The sequence below is a fragment of the Schistocerca gregaria genome, chromosome 10, assembly GCF_023897955.1.
Source record: "Schistocerca gregaria isolate iqSchGreg1 chromosome 10, iqSchGreg1.2, whole genome shotgun sequence".
Taxonomy (NCBI): Eukaryota; Metazoa; Arthropoda; class Insecta; order Orthoptera; family Acrididae; genus Schistocerca; species Schistocerca gregaria.
In genome coordinates this window covers 167,708,860-167,724,744 of record NC_064929.1, presented here as the reverse complement: position 1 = coordinate 167,724,744, position 15,885 = coordinate 167,708,860, and the positions used below count along the sequence as shown (strand labels likewise).

The 15,885-nt window shown below is 44.8% G+C and overlaps 1 protein-coding gene and 1 long non-coding RNA gene across 3 annotated transcripts in view; one reads left to right on the top strand and one right to left on the bottom strand.

Moving 5' to 3' along the window:
* LOC126293363 (uncharacterized) overlaps positions 1-15,885 on the top strand; it is a 1,719,051-nt gene that overhangs the window by 834,745 nt on the left and 868,421 nt on the right. The window lies entirely within an intron of this gene.
* LOC126293359 (uncharacterized) overlaps positions 1-15,885 on the bottom strand; it is a 299,009-nt gene that overhangs the window by 100,108 nt on the left and 183,016 nt on the right. The window lies entirely within an intron of this gene.

The following is a 15,885-nucleotide window of genomic DNA, read 5'->3' as shown; positions in this document are numbered from 1 at the left end:
CAAATTAATTTAATAAAAACACTTCGATAAAGATATAATGGTAAAAAAATGTTGCAGCACGCGGTGAGATTCAAACCGACAACCCTGCGCTTGGGAGGAACTTTCCGTAACCCCTACACCACTACGGCTCTCTATGTGTTATTATTTTTAACACTCTGAAGCGTCAAGCGAAATTTCAAAGCTATTTTTCGTTTATTTGTCGCGAACTGGGTCCACCAGGGTAAATGGATGCAGGGTGTGAACCTTTGGACCGTAACCTACATCACTGAACAGATGATGTCAAGAAGTCGATAGCACCCCTGGTGATCTCACCTTGTAAGTGAGTGAGGGAAGCAGACGGTTTTTAGCTATCAGCGGAATGCAACGCACATAGGTACTCACGTTAAAAAAGAGAGCGTTTATTGTCGAGTGTTACGCGAAGCACCATTTTTGAAAAACCTCCAGCAAAGTCTACACTGTAAAAATTAGTGGCGAAATAGCGTGAAACCGGTTGTGTACGGAATAAAAGCCGTAACGTAGATAACATTGTTCGAATGAAGGAAAGTTTGGAACAAAGTTCAACGAAATCTCAACGCTGTTATCCTGTGCAAGTGCAAATAATGAGATATTGAGTGTTCAAACATTATCAAAAAGGACCAGCATCTGTATCCTTATAAATTTATTGTTGCACATGGGTTGAAGCGTCCAGACGAACTTTCGCGTGTTGAGTTATGTTTGGGTTTTTTCTTTAAGAGGAATCAGGAGTTTTGCCTCAAGAGCTTTTCATGTGTTTTCAAATGAGGCCCGGTTCAGTCGGTCAGTGTATATCATCATTCATTAGAAAATTCCGTTGCGTAATCTCGAGACTGTTGTTGGGTGTCCGTGACAGTTTTGAAGTTATCATGTCACTAGAGGCACAGTACTGGCACAGTTGAACTAAAAGGTGTGAGAAAGATTCGGCCGTAACTTTTTGTAGAAACCATCCTACCTAAATTGTAATAAGTAAGCTAAGGGGAATTGAGGGTGGCCGAACAGGGAATTTAGTTCCATTTCATCATCAGGCTTAAACACTGCCTAACGACACTCCATAATTTCCTTGTGGTTAGACAGCTATTCGCAAAGTAACGTCAGACCGTGCGCCAAATTGAAACCACAGCGAAAATTCGATGAAGCTTTGCATGGGTGGATTGGGCAGTGTTTCTAGTATGTCTATCGATCTCGCCACGTCGCTCTTTTCAATTCTGAGCGCACAGCCAGTACGTAAAGAGGGGCAGAAAATCGTCTCTCTCGCCAAATATGATGGCCTCGTGAGAGATTTCACCTGATATGCAAGGCACATAACACAGCTACCATGCGTTTCCTTCTTCATGAGATTTCTTGGCCGCACTCTGTAGTACAAATTTAGGCGCTCCTGCAAGGATTTCGATAGGAGGTGTCTGATCACCCACAATACAAATAGTCATTAACTGGCTCTTCCTGAGCTTCATCCCTACTCACATGAACCGCTGGCTATAAAGACAGCATTTTGGTACAGATAACGAACTGTAAACCGGCGTAGAGGTTTGGCAGAAAACACACTCGGCTGCTTTCCATTACGTGGGTATTGGAAACTTGATTCAACGCTACGACACATGTATAAGTCAGAGGGGCGACCATGTAGAGACGTAGATGGAAGTTGTAGCTTACTATTGCAAATAAAACATTGTTTTGCATTTCCCGACCGATCGGACATTACTTTCCGAATGGCCCTCGTATTAATATTAAATTTACTCCCACAACTGAAAGATAGCTATAATTCAAAGTCCCATCGACACATTAAAGATTTAGGACAAGGTCGGACTGGGGAAAACTGGGGAGGACCGACCCCAGCGTTTGCCTTAAGCGTTTAAGTGAAACAATGGGAAACATGAATGTGAATATTCAGACGGCTGTTTGAAGGCGAGACCATTTCGTCACACCTAAGCATTCAGTTCAACACTAATTTAGTTTAGTACACAGGTTAAATATAACAAGACATTTTGCGTTGCAAAGCTCCCTTCTTTCAATTTCAGCACACCGACACTACTTAGTGCGCACATTCACTATGAGTATTTGATTACGTCGCTCGTTTTATTCGCCGCCAGTTCTCCCTAGAGCGGGCAACATTATCGTATTGGCTGACGTAAAACACCACTTATGTAAAATTCATAGGTATTTAAATGCCCCCCCACCTGAGTATTCTCATAAAAGACGTGTCAAGTTTCTTCTACAAATGGCACTCTCAACTAAGTTGCTGTTATCTATCGTACGTTAAGTTAGCGGAGGTCAAGTGTAGTTCCAACTTGTTGCTTGGGGGCAAAGGGGGACAGTGTTGTACATCACACTTGCTAACTTTTATGACATGCTCTCGAGAACCACTGCCAATTTAAAAGGCGTAAAAACACTGCTATCACGCCGAATTCCAGCTGTGAGTGAATGCAAATAGAATCTTGTTGGGACGCAACTCGGCACTAAAGTTAATGCTGAAGCTACGAAACTACCTTTGCGCGAAAATGTTTACACGAGACTGCGACGCGCGTGCGTCATTTTTCCACTTAACAGTTGAGTAAATTTTACTCATTGTCTTGCCATTAATTATTAATTCAGTTTCCCGAATAATATACACTGAGTTAGCAAAATTCATTGGATACATCGTCTCGGACAACCTTTCGCCCGACATAATGCATTGATTCAACTTGGCGTGGATACAAGAAGTTATGGGAAGTCCACTGCAGAAATACTGACCCTTGCTGCTTCTATACCAGTCCAAAATTGCGAAAGAACTACCGGTGCAGGATTTTGTGCACGAACAGACTTCTGGATTATGTCCCACAAATGTTCGCGTGATCTGAGTGCTCAGATCATTCACTGGAACTGTCCAGAATGTTTTTTCGAAGGGCCGGCCACCGTGGCCGAGCGTTTCTAGGCGCTTTAGTCCGGAACCGCGATGCTACTACGGTCGCAGGTTCGAATTCTGCCTCGTGCATGGATGTATATGATGTCCTTAGTTTTAAGTAGTTCTAAGTCTGGGGGACTGATGACCTCAGATGTTAAGTCCCATAGTGGTCAGAGTCATTTGAACAAATTTTTGGCGAGGGCCAATGTCATTTATAAAAATTCCATCATTGTTTGGGTACATGAAGTGTTATGGATAAATGAAAATGGTCTCGTAGTAGCCCGACGTAACCATTTCCACGGAATAATGAGTCAGCTGGAGCAGAGGATGTACGCCACTGGCCATTAAAATTGCTACACCAAGAAGAAATGCAAATACTAAACGGGTATTCAGTAGGCAAATATATTATACTAGGACTGACATGTGATTACATTTTCACGCAATTTGGGTGCATAGATACTGAGAAGTCAGTACCCAGAAGAACCAACTCTGGCCCTAATAACGGCCTTGATACGCCTGGGCATTGAGTGATACGCCTTGGATGGCGTTTAGAGGTACAGCTGCCCATGTAGATTCAACACGATACCACAGTTCATCAAGAGTACTGACTGGCGTATTGTGACGAGCCAGTTGCTCGGCCACCATTGACCAGACGTTTTCAGTTGGTGAGAGGTCTGGAGAATGTGCTGGACACGACAGCAGTCGAATGGTTTATGTATCCAGAAAGGTCCGTAAGGACCTGCAACATGCGGTCGTGCATTATCCTGATGAAATGTAGGGTTTCGCAGGGATCGAATGAAGGGTAGTGCCACGGGTCGTAACACATCTGAAATGTGACGTCCACTGTTCAAAGTCCCGTTAATGCTAACAAGAGGTGACCGAGACGTGTAACCAATGCCACCCCATACCGGCGTATCACGCCGGGTGATACGCCAGCATGGCGATGAGGAATACACGCTTCCAATGTCGCCAATCACGGATGCGACCTGGATTCATCCGAAAAAATGACGTTTGGCCATTCTTGCACCCAGGTTCGTCGTTGACTGCACCACCGCAGGCGCTCCAGTCTGTGATGGAGCGTCAAGGGTAACCGCAGCCACGGTCTCCGACCTGATAGTCCATGCTGCTGCAAACGTCGTCGTCGAGCTGTTCGTGCAGATGGTTGTGGTCTTGCAAACGTCCCCATCTGTTGACTCAGGGATCGAGACGTGGCTGCACTCGTTACAGCCATGCGAATATGATGCCTGTTATCTGGACTGCTAGTGATACAAGGCCATTGGTATCGAGCAGGACGTTCTGTATTACCCTCCTGAACCTACCGATTCCATATTCTGTTAACAGTCATTGGATCTCGACCAACGCGAGCAGCAATGTCGCGATACGATAAACCGCAATCGCGATAGACTACAATCCGACCTTTATCAAAGTCGGAAACGTGATGGTACGCATTTCTCCTCCTTACACGAGACATGACAACAACGTTTCACCAGGCAACGCCGGTCAACTGCTGTTTGTGTATGAGAAATCGGTTGGAAACTTTCCTTATGTCAGCACGTTGTAGGTGTCGCCATTGGCGCCAACCTTGTGTGAATACTCTGAAAAGCTAATCTTTTGCATACCTGTCCGCCCCCGGTAGCTGAGTGGTCAGCGTGACAGACTGTCAAACCAAAGGGCCCGGGTTCGACTCCCGGCTGTGTCGGAGATTTTCTCCACTCAAGGACTGAGTGTTGTGTTGTCCTAATCAACATCATTTCATCACCATCGACGCGCAAGTCGCCGAAGTGGTGTCAAATAGGAAGACTTGCACCAGGCGAACTGTCTACCCGATGGGAGGCCCTCGTTACACGACATTTCATTTCATTTCATTTGCATACCAAAGCATCTTGTTCCTGTCGGTTAAATTTCGCGTCCATAGCACGTCATCTTTGTAGTGGAGCAGTTTTAATGGCCAGTAGTGTAGTTCATTCCATGTAAACACAGTTCACACTATTAGGAAGCGACCACCAGCTTGCATAGTGCCTTGTTGACAACTTGGGTCCATGGCTTCCTGGGGTCTGAGGCACACTCCAACCCCACCATCAGCTCTTACCAGCTGAAATCGGGACTCGTATGACCAAAACGGTTTTCCAGTTGTCTAGTGTTCAAGCAGTATGGTAAGGAGCTGCTAGCAAAGGCAGTGATGTCGATGGTCTGCTGCCGTGGCCCATTATCTGTATATATGCATATCGCTATCCCACGCCTTTTTAGTCTCAGTGTACTTCCTAAAGACACATCGCTCTCCGTTATACGTTGTGCATTATTCTAACAATGATAGGGAAAGCGTATTTGTGTGAAATTATACGATCTTTTTATTGCTACACTGACATTTGTGCCACGATGACAAATTACAGTCCCTATGAAACATGACATTTCATGGAGTTTTATTAGTCAGGTAGAGAAGTCGTCAGTGAGTTACATATGCAAAAAAGTGCTCTTTGTAGAAAGTGGTGTTAGGAAAAACAGTTACGAATAATCATTTGGGAAAACAAATGCACATAAATGACTACATTCTAACAATTTATAGCAGTGAAAGTGACATCTTATCTCTGTTCACTTAAAGTGCACAGACTTACAGGAAACGGAATCTCGATTTACAACTTGCTTCATTATTGCTTTATGACAGTCAGTTTATTTCCGTTCGTAGAAGATCCAACAGCTGTATAACTGGTGAGCTGACGCTTACATTTGATCTACACCGACACTTAAGTGGTGGTGGTTAGTGTTTAACGTCCCGTCGACAACGAGGTCATTAGAGACGGAGCGCAAGTTCGGGTTAGGGAAGGATTGGGAAGGAAATTGGCCGTGCCCTTTCAAAGGAACCATCCCGGCATTTGCCTGAAACGATTTAGGGAAATCACGGAAAACCTAAATCAGGATGGCCGGAGACGGGATTGAACCGTCGTCCTCCCGAATGCGAGTCCAGTGTGCTAACCACTGCGCCACCTCGCTCGGTCTTAAGTCTTAAGCCTTCAAATTAAATACTTTTATAGCTCCACTTCAAACTCTTTTCAACAGCCATATTACGCTGATTTTCGTGTATATTCGTCTGTGATTCAACATACTAATTCAAGTTCCTGATATATCACGTATTTCCCCATCCCTCTCACTGGTAACGGACATCAGGTAACGCCGAGAAATATCTATTTTTAAACACATTTACAACATATTTGTATTCCCACATGGTGTGTAATGTAGATAGTCATTCAAGGGCAACTGAAAACAATTTTTGCCGGTGTGAGAGGGGATGTCGTGATGTACGGAGGAAATTTATGCTGTCATTTACTCTTGTCGTAATCCATTCATACTATAAAAATGTATGTATGTATATATGCATGTTCCACAACTCGTCCTAAACCAGTGGACCGACTTGAGACCGAGTTTGTACACATATCATTTTACTGTTTAGATGAATTGCTGTGGGGGCAAGAAAGGGCAGGGGTGGGGGTGAAAAGAAGCAAGGCTCATGACACTAGAATTCCCAGAATTTCGAGATCCAGTATTCGGGAGTGAGAGCACCTAGAGATTAGCAACAAATTTTACGCATAATTTGAAACCTTTAAGAAATTTTTTCTCGCTGAGAATTCCCACAGAATGATGACAGTAAAAACGTTTACAACTTATTACTTTTTCACTTTTCATGCTGTAAAACTGCCGCATGAGACATGACATTTTAATACGTTACTTTTTTACTAGCACATGTATTCAAAACAGATTTTGCAGACAGTACTCCCATATACCACTGAACGTACCTGGAAAGTTGTATTACTTTACGACTCGCAGTTCAATACATATTACATGATAAACACTTAGAGGCGTGAAAAGCTGCCACATGTTGCACGATATTTAATTAATTGAGACTTTAGTACTAACTCTGTTCGCAATGCTTTCCGCAGTCAGATCCAAATGAACCAGCGAATTTACCTGAAATGTTGTATCATTGTTAGACAGATTCAACATTGTTAAGGCTTTCGTGGCCACTTGCTGACAAACAGCCTATTGGCTTCTGTCTCGGGTTCTTCGGCCGATGTCCATTTGATGATTTTACTAACGTTTCGCCACCGCGAGTGGCTGGCATTGTCAAAGCTTCACCCTTCATTGACAATTCACCATCCGCAATGGAAAATCATCAATGGACATCGGCCGAAGAACCCGAGACAGAAGCCAATAGGCAGTTTGTTAGACAGATTGTTAAGGAGACATACCGTCATAAACACTGATGTGCGTAAAGACGAAGCTGCAAGGCGAAATTCGATACAGACACAGGTAAAAGTGTGTACAAGGATGTGTGACATGTGTTGAATATATGTGGCTGGCATTCTCTGGCAACTGGCTGGTAAAATTTCCACAGAAACCGCTGGATCGATGTCAGTCAAAGTTGTTACAGACATTACTTACTATCTGAAAAGATACACTATAATGGTAGGAAGTACCAGCTTGCTACTGTGATCCGGGTGATAGCTTAAAGACGGTAAGAGGAGGTAGATAGGAGGAGTTAAACACAGGTAGGAGTGACGAGAGGACGGATAGAGAGAGGGCGAGAAAGAAATGGACTGATGGGGGGAAGAGGGTGAAATTGTGGAGAGAGGGGAAGGAGATTAAGGGGAGATGAGCAGATTGACAGCGAGAGGGGGAGGCGGCGATTGACAGAGAGAAGTGAGAGGGGAAGACTGACTTAGGGGGAGGAAGAGAAGAGGTATATAGAGACTGGAAGGAGGTGATAGACTAACAAAAGTTTGGAATAAATACATACCCGGGAAACGTCGGGAACTTAGTTAGTACCTAGTAATCATGCAGTTTCCTCACTTTTTTCTTTGATACACTGTGGTCTGGCCTTATCGCAGTTTACGCTCATTACTCCACTTTCTTCAATTTCAGAAACTACCACTGTTCACGCTGGGTTAGAGGGAACCGTTCAATTTCAACACATTTCTCAATGTCAAATACACTTGCGAAAAGCTTCAACGGAAGACCTAACAGAAGTGAAATAGCAGAACTAGTCTTTCCAAGACAATAGGAATGTTATTAAGGGGACATTGTATGTCCTCTGCCGCGAATTTTAAATTATCGAATTTTATGACCCATTATCTTGGAAACTTTTTAAGACACCAACTTACAATTTTCCACAATTATTGAATGCACCTTTCTACATACACTGAACTAGAATTATTACTAAAATTGTGTTGTGGAGCATGTCATATTTCCCTTTTTTTTCAAACACTCAATTTTTTGACAGAATTTTGTAAATAAATGCAGATAAAAACAAAACAACTCAGGATATTTTAATTATTCTAGTTCCATAGGCGTTGAACCTCACACTTGTCATGCTGTGAAAATTTCATTTCTCTACCATCAGTACTTTTTTTAGAAAACGGGTCGGAGATATTGAGGTTTAAAACTTTTTCATTACAAATTCTTATACATACTTACATTTCTGCGTCTTTTATGCACTAGAATTGTCCTGATCCATAGTCTGTGTCTTCTACAGTTTCACAACAGCCCAATGCTTGCCTCCTCCTTTTCTTTCTTGCTCCTTTTGTCATTTGCTGATCAGCTAACTCTGCTTCACGTACACGAAGCTCATCCAGTTCCCGCAGTCCTTTAGCTTTGTTCTGTCCAAATCTTACCGCCCCCCTCCTTCTCCAAAACCGTAAGTCTTTTACAGTTCCCTCCATTAAAAGTTATTACAGCATCAGAGACTGCTAACTTTAGAGTCATAGACCAACAAATACATTTTTCGGCACATGGCACCACGCAACGTTATTGAAGGTCTCATTCACATTTTGGGTCTTCCAATGTAGACTTCTTTAGTAGCTCAGGATTATCCATATCTCTCTAAATAGGTTTGATTGCCTCCATTAATGCTAAAGGAAGAGAATGTTTATGTGTAAATTCATGCAAGATGCCAGATAATTCAGCTTGGCTATATTTACACCAAGTGTTTGGTGGAGATGGGCACAAAGCATGACATGACTTTTCATCGGTTGATATTCAATGAAAGAAGGGTCTCACATATCTGTTACCCGCAAATTGGCGTTTCTTGAAGTTACTTTTACGCATAGTCATCTTATTTACGGATAAAAAGCAATAAAAGTTACCTTACTACAAAAATAATCGATAATCACACTACTTTCAGTGAAAACTAGTATTATACACAAAGAACTGATTTGTTTATTTGTAATGTCAACTTCTGAGGCGTAGCAGTAGGTACAAAACAAAGCAGTTTACAGCCTTCTAGACTGCATATTCCCGAAGATACCAAGATACGACTGCTCGACTGTGGCAGTATATGCGGAGCCGCGAAATTTGAGTCACACGTCAGCATTCTAAATGTTATTTGAAGGTCTCACAATTGTCTAATTTTAATGTATCATATAGCAAAATGTTCAGGAAAGTCCAAAGTACATTATGGAGTAGAAAACAGAATTTTCAACGAATTTTATGTACAATGTCCCGTTAAAGGATGTCCACAATTCCCTTAAGAAAAAAACACTTTTATCAGTATCTTAGTTGATCGTAGAGTTACGGTCATCAGCTCGTGGTCTAGTGGCAAGTGTTGCTGCCTCTGGGTCCCGGGGTTCCGGGTTAGTTTCCCGGCCGGATAGGGAATTTTCTCCGCCTGTGGACTGGAGGCTTTGTTGTCCTTACCGTTTCATCATCATTGGTCAAAGTCGCGAGAGTGGGGTGTGTAATGATTGGAAATTTGCACGAGTGTTGAGCGCCCCACAAACCATGTATCATCGCCATCGTCGTACAGTTACGGCTGCTAATCATGTTACAAAAAAATTACTTTCTCCTTCGCTTAAACTAATTTTGCCAAAGGTCTAGTTTCGATACCTAGAACCATTCAGGTTTTACGTATTACGTGATTCATCTTGTATATCATGCCTGACAAAAAAGCGAAACACGCATAAGACATTGTTGGGTTTCAGTATGACTTGGTACAAGTACACACTATGGGCGGGAGTGACAGTTCCCTGTGACGGGCAGAATGACCACCAGAATGCATTAGAGTTGCTCGTGTTTTGTATTGTTACCACGCCCGGCAGGGTTTGTAAGGGACGCGAACAGTGTCGGATGATGATTGACCATTGCGAGGGGCACGAAGATGCTGCGTACACTTGTGAGACAGCGTTATCACCTCCTGACAGTGTTCAAAAGTTTGTCTTCATTTGGCGAGCTCGAATCATGCAAATTCATATTTGTTGAGCATTCCGATGTGACAATGGCCCGAGATTGAATTGTTGGGAAAGTGAGGGCAAGCATACTCCGGCCGATCAATTCTGACCACTACAAGGCAGGAAAGCCGCACGGAGCTCAAAGTACGTTGTAACCCGTTCACATATGCGCCTGCCTTCCGAGAACAAGTAATGGACTCCCTCCAACATTCTGAGTCATTCCGCACCAGTGGTCGGTGACTGTCGGCATCCGAAGTGGGGAATTACCGTCGCATGCATAGGCTGGGGTTAACACCGCAAAGCAAAGCGGTGTGTGTTCGGAGTGATTGCGCGTGACTGGGAAGTGCGAACTGCTAACGAATGACGTTGCGTTGTGTTCAGCGATGAATCGTGGTTCTGCGCTACAGCGGGTGACGACCTCGGCGTGTACGGCAGCGACCTGGAGGGAGGTACGATTCTATATTTACAACTATATCTGCAGGGTGGCTCCGCAAATCACACTGAAGAGCCTGGCAGAAGGTTCATAGAACAACCTTCACAACAGTTGTCCGTCATTCTAATTTTGAATAGCGCGCGTAAAAAGCGAACACCTACATCTCTCCTCGCGAGCCCCGACTTCCCTTATTTTATTACAATGATCGTTCCTCTCTATGTAGGTCGGCGTCGACAAAATATTTTCTCATTCGGAGGAGAAATTTGGTGATCCAAATTTCTTGAGAAGATACCGCCACAACGAGAAACGCCTCTGTTTCAACGATGTCCACCCCACATCCTGTATCACGTCCGTGACACTCTCCCCTCTATCCCCACAAAACGTGCTGCCCTTCTTTGAATTTTCTCGACGTACTCCGTTAATCCTATTCGCTAAGGATTTCACACGGTGCAGCAATACTCCAAAAGAGGACGGACAAGCATAGTGTAGACATTGTCTTTAATATACCAACTGTATCTCCTAAGTGTTCTGAAAATAAAACGTAGTCTTCGATTGGCCTTCCACCCAACATTTTCTATGTCTTAGTTCCAATTTAAGTAGTTCGTAATTGTTTTTCAAAAATATTTAGTTGAATTTAGTGCCTTTACATTTGACTGATTTGTCGTGTAACCGAAGTTCATCAGATTCCTTTTAGCACTAATGTGCATGACCTCACACTTTTCATTATTTGGCGTCAACTGCCAATTTATGAACTATACAGACATGTTTCCTAAATCGTTTTGTAGTATATTTTGTTCTTCTGATGACTAGACGATAAACATCAGAATCAGCTGCAAACAGCGTAAGACGGCTGTCTCCTAAATTGTTAATATAGATAAGGAACAGCAGAGGGCCTATAACAGTAACTTGGGGAACCCCAGATATCACTTCTCTTTTACTGCAAAACTTTCCGTCAATTACTACAAACTGTGATCTCTCTGACAGAAAATCACGAATCCAGTCACATAACTAAGACGATATTACTGAAGCATACGATTTCACTACAAGGCGCTTGTGTGGTATACTGCCAAAATGCTTCTCAAAATACGGAATCAATTTGAAATCCCTCTTCAGTAGCACTCAGCACATCATATGAGTAAAGAGCTAGTTGTGTTTAACAAGAATGATGTGTTCTGAATCCATGCTGACTGTGTGCCAGTAGACCATTTCCTTCGCAGTTATTCATAATGTTCGAACACAATATATGTTCCGAAATTATACTGCATATCGACGTTAATGATACGGGCTGTAATTTAGCGGGTTATTCCTACTACCATTCTTCCAATATTATAGAGAAGCGAAGCGGTGTTAACCCTGGCATCGTGGCGTGGGGATTCATTGGCTATTTACAATACGATCTCACACAGAAACGAGTTGAAACAATTCGTAAACAGGGTATCTCAGCACCGCGACGACAGGAATGATATCCGGCCTCAAAAGATAATCAAAAGGAAATCTGCCGAAATTTAAGTACAGCAGAGCCTATATCTAAGATGGTGTACTCGTAATTATTTTTGTCTTCGAAGTTATGCGTCAGCAATGCACTATTGGCTAATCTATAAGATTATTTCAATTAATTCACACAAATTATAAAAATGGCTGTACATATGTATGTACGAGGGGCGGTCAGTAAGTAATGCTTGTTTGTCAGGATTCAAATAGACTATATTATTCCCCTCTCCTCTGGCTACAAAACCCAATGTACCAGCATAATCTCCGTTAATGCGACGGCCTTACGCCACCCTACAGCCGGCCAGTGTGGCCTTACGGTTCTAGGCGCTACAGTCTGGAACCACGTGACCGCTACCGTCGCAGGTTCGAATCCTGCTTCGGGCATGGATGTGTGTGATGCCCTTAGGTTAGTTAGGTTTAAGTAGTTCTCAGTTCCAGGGGACTGATGACCACAGATGTTAAGTCCCATAGTGCTCAGAGCCATTTGAAGCCACCCTACTGCGAGGGCCTTATGCCGGCATGGTAGCACTCTACTCATCGAGGTCGGAGGAAGGCCTTGTTGCAGATACGACCGGTTGTTAAGCGAGATGTTTGGCTGTAACTCGTCGATCACCTCGAATGAGAGTGTCACCACGTTCCAACATTGTAGAAGAGAGAGCTGTCTGCGGTCTTGCGACACGCGGTACATCGGACATGTTTGCGCGATCTTGTGTTGCGATGACGACTGATGCGTCTCCCAACTATTCACCGTGCTTTTGTTGATTGACAGGTCTCCGACGACCTTCTCCAAACGTCCTTGAACATCTGCGATGCTCTAGTTTTCCATCAAAAGGAAATCAAAGGCAGCTCTTCGTTTGGAAGGCAACTCCATTACAGATGCCATTTTGAAGGCTATGTATACACTGCCATGTATCCGAAATTCATGAAACTCTGGCAACTGAAACGGAAGTATTCTACTATGTTCCACAACAAATTCGACAATTTGTCAACCAAAATTTTCCGATTAAAAAAATGTTGCATCTCTTATTGAACGCACCTCGTATATACACATCAACACCCCGGTTCCCAGAACTCCTGATGATAGACGTTGACCGTGGATATTGTATCACAGACACAGTCCCTTTGACTGTTCAGAGACGTCACTAAACCTGCCCAAAGATGTAAACAATCATGCATGTGCAGCACCTATGAGACGGAGGGGGTCCGAGAGCCGATCAGTTCCGGTCATTGCACCAGGAAAGAGATACACGGCTCATGTTGTCTGTAGTTCAACCATGCCTAGACGGTCAATACCGCGATTCGATCGCGTCCGCACTGTTACATTGTGCCAGGACGGGTTCTCAACACTGGAAGTGTCCAGGCGTCTCGGAGTGGACCAATGCGATGTTGTTCGGATATGGAGGAGATACAGAGAACTGTCGATGACATGCCTCGCTCAGGCCACTCTAGGGCTACTACATCTGTGGATTATCTCGGAGCAGCCCTTGGTTCAAATGGCTCTGAGCACTTTAGTCATCAGTCCCCTAGAACTTAGAACTACTTAAACCTAACTAACTTAAGGACATCACACAACATCCAGACATCACGAGGCAGAGAAAATCCCTGACCCCGCCGGGAATCGAACACGGGAACACGGGCGCGGGAAGCGAGAACGCTACCGCACGACAACGAGCTGCGGACCGAGCAGCCCTGACAGGAACGGCACCATGTTGAATAATGCTTTTTGTGCAGCCACAGGAAATCGTGTCACGACTCAAACTGTGCGCAATAAGCTGCATGATGGGCAACTTCACTCCCGACGTCCATAGCGAGGTCCATCTTTGCAAACACGATGTCATGCAGCGCGGTACGGATGGGCCCAACATCTTGCCGAATGGACCGCTCAGGATTGGCACCACGTTCTCTTCACCGATGAGTGTCGCATATGCCTTCAACCAGACAATCTTGGGAGACGTGTTTGGCGGCAACCCGATCACGCTGAACGCCTTAGACACACAGTCCAGCGAGTGCCGCAAGGTGGAGTTTCCCTGCTGTTTTGGGGTGGCATTATGTGGGGCCGATCTATGTGGGGCCGATCTACGCCGCTGGTGGTCATGGAAGACGTCGTAACGGCTGCACGATACGAGAATGGTATTCTCCGACCAGTAGTGCAACCATATCGGCAGCATATTGTAGAGTCATTCGTCTTCACTGACGTCAATTCCCGCCCCCATCGTGCACATCTTCTGAATGACTTCCTTCAGGATAGCGACATGGCTCGACTAGAGTGGTCAGCATGTTCTCCAGACATGAACCCTATGGAACATGCCTGGTACAGATTTAAAAGGGCTGTTTATGGACAACGTGACCCACCAATCACTCTGCTTCATCTACGTTGAATCTCCATTGAGGAGTGGGATAATCTGGACCAACAGTTCCTTGATGAAGTTGTGGATAGTGTGTCACGACGAATGCAGGCATGCATTAATGCAAGAAGACGTGCCACTGGTTATTAGAGGTATCGGAGTGTCCAGCAATCTGGACCACCACCTCTGAAGGTCTCGCTGTGTACCCTAGTTATTTAGACCCTGCGAACGGCCCTGCCGCAGTGGTAACACCGGTTCCCGTCAGATCACTGAAGTTAAACGCTGTCGGGCTGGGATAGCACTTGGATGAATGACCATCCGGTCTGCCGAACGCTGTTGGCAAGTGGGGTGCACTCAGTCCTTGTGAGGCGAACTAAGAAGCTACTAGATTGAGAAGTAGCAGCTCAGGTCTCGGAAAGTGACATACGGCCGGGAGAGTGGTGCGCTGACTACATGCCCCTCCATATCCTCATCCAGTGACGTCTGTGAGTTGAGGATGAGTCGGCGGCCGGTCAGTACCTTTGGGCCTTCATGACCTGTTCGGGAGGAGTGTAATTTAGTTTTTTTATTTAGACCCTGGCGTACAGTTTCCAGACTTCGCACCCTCAGCATTGCGAAGTTTCTTACGCATCTACTGGTCTCAATACTTACTTCCGCGTCGGGGCTCAAGCGACCGTGGCGACGCCACTTAATGGCGACGGCGAACGCCAGTCTGCCGTGGTCGGCCTCCGCTACGGCGTGACTCAGAGTCGCCGCCCTTAAGAGGTGCCGGCCGAGTCGCCGGTTCTGGTGTTTTGCTGTTCCGCCGTCGGCAGGCAGACACTGGCCAGGGCGGCCGCGCGCAGTTAAACCACGCCTGGCTATCCTCAGGACGCCAACCGCTCCTGCAAACCAAAATAAAAGCGCACGCGCGCACAAAGAGTGTTTCTCCGAGGGCCGCCGATGGACTTTGTAGTGGTTGGAGCCGCTTTCGGAAACGCCAAAATAAATACGCGGCCGTACGAAGAGCAGATCGTAGCTACGGCTGGTCTCTCTGAGTGTCCTGAGAGGGAGCGGTGGTTAGCGAGCCGTAGACAGGGGACGCTGCCCAGAGGCGGAAGCCGTCTCACTGGCAAAGGAGACCAAAATAAACAATCATCTCCACTACAGGAACCACTTGGCGTATTAGCACAGAGTGCTAAACAGGTACTCATACACCTCTAACCACCTTTTCAAGTAAATTGGAATACTACGGTGTAACGGTAAATGTTGCAAAATAGTTAAAATTCTATTGCTCTGACAGGAAGTAACAAGTGTCATTAGGAAATAGATAGCTATCAGGCATCATAAAAGTGGGAACTAATTACATGTGATGTCCCTCAAGCTTCCATCTTAGGTCCCTGACTTTTCCCTGTGTATGTTAGTGACCTTTCATCAGTAACATTACCAGATGCCAACTTGGTTTTGTTTGTAGATGACAGAGGCATTGCAATAAATAGCAAATCGAGTATAGTCTTAGGAAGATCGGTT